Here is a 7,592-nt window from a genome sequence, read left to right on the forward strand (position 1 = left end):
TCAGATTCCGGGTTTTATATTCACGGCCAAATCAATCCAAATAAAAAAAAAAACCTCCAGCCAACAAGTTACACGGCTAGCACTCACACGGCTAATCCAAATTTCACCAAAACCAAACAAGGTACCACAATCTACTCAAAACCCAGACTCAATGGCAAGTAAACAACCTCAGAATCACGTCACAAAAATCAATAGCAAACCCACGCCAAGCTCAAACACACGGCCGGGCAACAACATCATCATAAACAATCAACCCATAACAGTCAGGACAACCACACGAATGAGAGGCAATCACCGAAGCAGAGTTCAGCTCAAGCTTGAGAAATCATCACTGACTCAAGCTAGGACAACCCAACAGAAACCCCCAAATTTCCAAAGTTCAAACCCTAGAAATCGAACCCTAGAGGTAAAAATTTCTCTTACCTTGGTGAGGTTCACGTCTTCTCCGGCCTTCTCTCCCACTTTTCCCGGCGATCTCCTCTCGGCCGGTGCCCTCGGCGTGCTCGCGGCGGCGCTCGCTCCTTCTCGGCCGCGCGCGCGATGTGGTGCTCGGTCCCGGTTTCTCCGCCTCGCTCTCCCGCCGAGCTCCCTCTTCTTTCTTGCTTCTCAGTCTCACTCTCTCGCTCTCTCGCTCTCTTCCCCTCTCTCTCGCTCGATCTCTCTTTCTCTCCCTCTCGGTTCTCTTCTTCTTCTTTTCTCTTTTCTTTCTTTCTTTCTCTTCCTTTGAGAAAATTAACTGAATGCATTTATAAAAAGTTGGTTTTAATTCTATACCCTCATCTCATTTTTATTTTCTTTTCTATTTATTTTTTCAGTCCAAAACATCAAAATTACTTATATGTCCATATTTTTTTTATTAAAAATAAAATAGAAAACTTGAAAATTCCAACTCTCCTTCCGCTCAGACCTGTGACCCTAGCGAACTTGAGCAGGTTTCTCACTTGAGAAAGAGGAGAAACCACAGAGAGTACCCGACCACAAGAAAAAAAAAATCCGGCCAAGTTAGAGAGAGAGGCTTGGGGTGAGTGAGCGGAGGGAGATAGGATGTTGAGAAGATTTAAAGGGAGACGGAAGACACTGGCGGCGCACGGAGGACGAGGTGAGACACCGGCGCGCGCGGAGGATGAAGGTTGCGCGGGAGGACGAAGGCGGCGCGCGGAGGACGAGGTGAGACACTGGCGGTGCGCGGAGGACGAGGGCGGCGCGCGGAGGACGAGGTAAACTTATCTTGAGCGGAAATTGTTTATGCTCTGTCTGGACGGAAATTGTTCATTATTTCATCATACACAGAATATTTCAATGTGGATACGGACATCGTCTTGAACAAATTGCTTGGTTCGCTATATCCCATTAGTGGAGACTTTTTCAGCAAGATCGATGCTAACCCTGACTTTTGATTTCAGTTGTTAAAATTTATCTGAATAAAATAGTGGTATAGGCATTCTGTGGCAAGATTCTACTTAAAGATTGGGGCCTCTTTTATTTCCTACCCTTAATATCTAGGAAAGCATAAAGTGTTACAGATAATGCATTGAGAGAAGGAGAAATAGAGCACGCTAATGATTAAGCTTTAGAAACTAAAGTTAAAGCATGCATGATTTTTTTTTCCTTCTTCTCATGTGTGATCGTCAAAGTGATTTGAGTGGTTGGTTGGTTTTGGAATATGATGGATTTGTTACCAATAAGCGTTTTAACTTTTATAGATAATCTACTAGTCGGTAGATCAATTAATCGTGGCCAGTACAGCCACATTCAATTGATCTACTTACCAGTAGCTCAGCTCTAATGGCCATAATTAATTGTTCTACTGACCATTAGAGCTGATCTACTGGTCAGTAGATCAATTAATCGTGGCTCTACTGACCATTAGAGCTGATCTACTGGTCAGTAGAGTAATATCAATTATTTTGAATGTTGTATTAAAATACACTTTTTTTTTTGTAGATATGGATATATGAGATGGTACCTGCAATGACGGACAAAGCTCAAGATGTGAATTACAAATGTGATGAAGGTTTGCAATCTTATTGGGTAGGTCAAACACCTAAATTAGGTAAATCTTGGAAACACATGAAAGCATTATACACTATTCATCTTGTAAATGGTAATCATTGGGTGGGGGTTAAAGTAGATTTACAAATGTGTGAGATATTTGTTTTTTATTGCAACATGAAATTGTGTGATGAATTTAATGTTGGAGCTTTTATGGAACCGCTTTGCACAATGATGCCAATCATGCTTAAGCAAAGTGGTATGTTTGATGAGCTTGGAAAAAAATTAAGAAGTCCATGGCCGTGTAAGCGGGTGAAAATTTGCCACAAAATTAGAAGTAAGTGTGTAGATGCTATTTACAATGTCTATTTGTTAGGTAATCAACTTTGTGTTATTTTTTAACTTTTTTTTTTTTTTTTTTTTTTTGTAAACAGGGGAACGGATTGTGGAATATATGCAATAAAATATATCGAGTTTGATTCCGCCGGAGTAGGCTTTGAAGATATAAACGATGCTAACGTTCCACTCTTTAAGAAGAAGATGGCCGTTGATATTTTTGAAGGCAATTGGGAACCTTGACTTATATTCAATATATGTACTAGTTAAGTATATTACATGTCTTGATACTTATTGTTTTTAGAAATTAATATGATGAACAAGTCCTTGAGAAGGTATTTTGAAGGCATTAACGTTTATATAGAAATGCAAGGTTCTATCGAGCGGTAGAGCTACTCTACTGATCAGTAGTTTTAGTGGTTCTACTGAGCATTACAGCTACTCTACTGGTCAGTAGATCGATATTACTAGTGGTTCTACTGAACATTAGAGCTACTCTACTGGTCAGTAGATCAATATTACTAGTGACTCTACCGAGCATTAGAGCTACTCTACTGGTCAGTAGATCAATTAATTAAAATTAGATTCATCTATAATATTAGTGACAAATTTATTAATATTAATTAGTTTCATGTATAATAACAAAGTTATATGAATAATTTAAAATTAACGAGCTTCATCTATAATATGTGTCCTATGATATATTTGATTAAAATTAGTGAACAATTAATTAGAACTAGATTCATCTATAACATTAGTGACAAAATTTATTAATATTAGATAGTTTCATGTATAATAACAAAGTTATATGAATAATTTAAAATTAATGAGCTTCATCTATAATATGTGTCATATGGTATATTTGATTAAAATTAGTGAACAATTAATTAGAATTAAATTCATCTATAACATTAGTGACAAATTTATTAATATTAATTAGTTTCATGTATAATAACAAAGTTATATGAATAATTTAAAATTAATGAGCTTCATCTATAACAAAGTTATTAATATTAATTAGTTTCATGTATAATAACAAAGTTGTATAATGAAAGCAATAATGCATGATAACAAACATCCATGGACATACGATAAATAAGTCAATTCAAAAAATACATATAACCATCTTTTTTTTTTTATCAGTTCTTGCATTTTTTTTTTGGTGTCGACCTAGCTTCTCCTCCATTCAAAGGGCATCTTGATATGTTATGTCCAAATTGATTGCATTTTGAGCATCTATACTTCCGCATCTTCTCTCCCACTGAAGGAATTCTCTTTGTCTTATTCCACTTCCCATTGTAATAAACCGTTATCGTAGTCTCCGTCATTATCTACAAAAATGATAATTAAAAATTAGAATACTTATGATAAATTTAATATACAATATGAAAATTAAAAATTAGAACACTAATAATAAATTTACTATATAAATCTACTTTGTTCTACTGATATAACTATCACTCTACTGCTCTACTGATCTAACTCTCGAACTCTAATGCTTAAATCAAACTCTACTGCTCTACCGATCTACCTCTGGAACCCTACTGCTTAAATCAAACTCCACTGCTCTACTGATCTACTGATCTACTGCTCTACCTCTGAAACTCTACTGCTCTACTGATCTACTGGAAATTACTAGTATCAGTAGAGTTCGACGATCATCTTCAACATTCGAAAATATTTTCCAATCAAAGTTTCATTGAGTTGGATACATATTTTTCTGGTTCAAAACTAACAAAGTTTTCAATCTAACACAACAAAATAAGTATCAAACTCGAAATAAAAAAAAATTCATTGATGAAACTACCTAAACACAAAGCCCTAATTTGTTTAGGGCTTGAGTTTTTGCTCGTCAATATCGTCGCCGTTGTCGGAACTCGACTTCGTCACCGGATGTCTTCCGCCCGAATGAAGCTTCACTCGATGATTGGTGTGGTGTGCAAGCGAGAACCTTGTGCCAAGCACGTACACTGTTTTTTTTTTTTCAATATGCGTTCAAGAGTAGTTGTTTTGTTTTTTTTAAAAAAAAAAAAAAAAAAAAAAAAAAGAGAAGGGTATATTGATGAGGTATTATTTATTTAAGAGAGGTACTCACCTAAAGTTGAAACTTTTAAGTGCATGAAACAAAATGTTGCAATTTTTAAGGGCACAAACCAAAATCACCCTCTTCCTTTCTTTCTCTTTTCTCTTCTTTTCCTTTCTTTTTTTTTTTTCTCGCGTGGGTTTGTTTTTCTTTTGAGTTGGTGTACTTAGTTCTATTCGGCCATGAAGACTTAATGGCAAAGTAACTAAGGTGGATAAGTGATGAGTTGGCAAGTTCAACCTTATCCTATAAATTACAATCCAACCTCTTCTCCTTGTTTTCTTTCAATTGGGTCCCTTGAAAATTGTTACAACCACGTCATTTCATATAATTATTCAATTAAATCCATAACCGAACGGTTTATAATTATATGATTCGAACCGAGAATTTTCTCATTCGTTCTCGATTAATTAAAATATATTTAAGGTTTCTCGGAATTAATTCTCATTCTTGAGAACTTATTTCTTAAATTAATTTCCGGGATATTTCATCGGAATTAATTTATTAATCGAGATAAACTCGATAATTCCTTTATTTATTCCGAGATTTTTCATAACCTTAACATATTTAAAATTAATTCGATAAATCCATTGGAGCATAATTCACTCGAGAATTTAGTTGTAACAACGGAAAGCTCGTTTATTATTTCCAAATTTCCAAATATGAGTGACGCAAAAGCTCGTCCTTACAAGTTTGTCGGGCGATTGAGGTTTTCCCTCAAAGTACTTGGTCCTCAACATAAGATTGCTTATGAGCTTTAAAGATCGTTTGATCGTAGGCATAGACATATATTGTCCAAAGCACGAATCTTTTGAATAATGCTAATTGCTTGTTCGTCATTCCAACTTGTTCTTTGAAGCCTTCCACGTTCAAATGAAAATTGAAATTGTATTAACTGATGGACTCATCGGTTATGTACCAGTAACACGTCTGAACATAAAGACCACAATCAATCGGTTATATATCTAGTGACAAAACAGTGTCACTTAGTTTGTGACATGTAACTGAAACTTCAAATGTTTTGAGATTTAGTGAAACTTTTATCGCTAAATCTGTGGCATGTAACTAAAGAATCAAAAGTTTGGAGATTTAGTTTAAAAAAAATGTTAGGATTTGTAATTTAATTGAAGAGAGAGAAGAAGAAGGAGGCTGGGCGGGTGTCTGAATAAGGAGATAGTGAGGTGTGTGTAGAGTAAAAAAAAATCTTTTTAGTTGGTGAATATGTGTGTGGGATATTGAAGTTGTTTGAGAAAAATAAATGAAATGTTATTAAAGGTAAAATTGAGGTTAAAATGGGAAAAAAAAATTATTCTCACTTCTTTGACTTTGTTGAAGGTTTAGTTGACTACTCCTAGTTTAGTAAAATTTTCAAAATAGTAGAAATTTGGAAGTTTGCTCTCAAACACTCATAGTTTAGGAAATCTCCCATTAAATTAACTGTTCAATTAATTAAACTAATTGAACAGTTAATTAAATTAAATTCGACTTAGTGGAATATTTTCTTAATAAAATGAAACTTGAGCTATTTTTTAAAAAGAACGTGTACTATAAGGCTACTGGCCCAATTGCCCTTTTTTCAAATTAATTAAACATCAATTAATTATACACTTTATAATAAAAAAAATCAAAATAGAAAATAACTTTCGTCATTAATATAAAAAATTTATATATTTAATCTTAAAACCAAATATCATTTTATAATAAACAAACATATTAGTAATTTTTCTTTAAAAGAATTTACATTAATTAAATCATTTTGTAATACAAAAAGATATCTCTATTTTTTCTTAAACCTAATTAAATACTAATTATAACATTTTTATTAATGAGGAGAGAATTTTTTACTCATAATTTTCTTTTATATTGTAAAATGATATAATTGGTTTTTATTTAATTTTAAGAACAAAATAATGATTTTTTTGTATATTTACGAGGAAAAAAAAATTAAATCTAAAAGTATATAATCAATATTTAATTATTTTATTTTGAGTTGTTTTTTTATTATTAAAGTATATAGTTAATATTTCATTATTTTTTAAAAATATTAATTATTCATTAAATCTCAGACTACCACATGTTTTTTCATCCAACTTAACGGCAAAACCAAAATGTAACATTAAATATTTTTGTCGCCGATAAAAAATTATATTTTTATGATTTTGAAAAAAATATTAAATATATTTGCTGCTACTAACTTTTTAATAAATAGTGAAGTTGAACCAAGATGTAATCTAAATAGTTTGAATTTTACTGCGGGCAACAGAAAAAAAAAGAAATGGCTCGATTAGCCATTGTTATAAATATTTTTTAATGAGAAAAAATATAGTGACACAAATCTTTGATATCTCTTTCATCTATTGTCACGATCACAATAGGGTAAAGATAGTGCATATCAATTTAGCAAAAATTTTGAGAAACCAAACTTAATATTATTTCTCGATTGAAAATCGAGCTCTGTATTAAAAATTTAAAACAAAAATTATGTCGGGTAATTGGGCGCGCATCGGACACGAACGATCGCTCCGATGCAACTCGTTTGAGATTACTCCACCATATAACCATATTAATGCGAAAAAATAATTAATTACGCTGATCATAAACTAATTAAATTATGGTTATAATTAACAAAGATCTAGTTATGTTTAATTAATTTAATTCACGAGAGCATATTTATCAAGCAACCGATTTGAGCGAAAAACGAATACTTACATTGATTTTCGGTTCAGCTACAGAACGCTCCTAAACCAATTGCGTACTCCTTGCGTCGTCTTGATGAAGGACTCGAGGATGACACCTTAGTCTTCCGAAACGTAATCTCCGAGACGAATAAGAAAGATGAGTGGGCACAGTCTTTATCTCACTAGATCACGAAACTAGGTGTTTCGAGATCTCGCTCTTATTTTACTAAGAATGGAAACAAATTTCCGAGGGCAAGAGAAGCAGAAGTGCACGACCAAGGAAGGCTAGGATGCACGAAATTTTTCACAAAAATTGCTTCAAAAAACCTTTTATTTTGCCTTCTCATGAACCCCTATTTATAGTAGTAAAAATGAGATATTCATGGAATCTTCCAGAATATTTTATTTCCTTTTATTGTGTTCACACTGGCGGATTAAATCTAGGCCATTGAATCTCAACAAGTGAATCCTACTTTTTCTCTCATCCATCAGATCAATATCTA

At 33.2% G+C, this 7,592-nt stretch overlaps 1 long non-coding RNA gene across 1 annotated transcript; it reads right to left on the reverse strand.

The window, feature by feature from the left end:
• Positions 1-587: 587 nt before the first annotated feature.
• LOC149393819 (uncharacterized) lies at positions 588-4,564 on the reverse strand. The gene is made up of 2 exons (XR_016299803.1): positions 4,492-4,564; positions 588-717 (listed from the first exon to the last, which is right to left on the reverse strand). It is a non-coding gene; the product is annotated as an uncharacterized LOC149393819 (long non-coding RNA).
• Between the last annotated feature and the right edge of the window lie 3,028 nt (positions 4,565-7,592).

This window comes from Urtica dioica, chromosome 6 (assembly GCF_054948205.1).
Source record: "Urtica dioica subsp. dioica isolate 48M chromosome 6, U.dioica_male_clone48M_v1_H2, whole genome shotgun sequence".
In the NCBI taxonomy this organism is placed as follows: domain Eukaryota; kingdom Viridiplantae; phylum Streptophyta; class Magnoliopsida; order Rosales; family Urticaceae; genus Urtica; species Urtica dioica.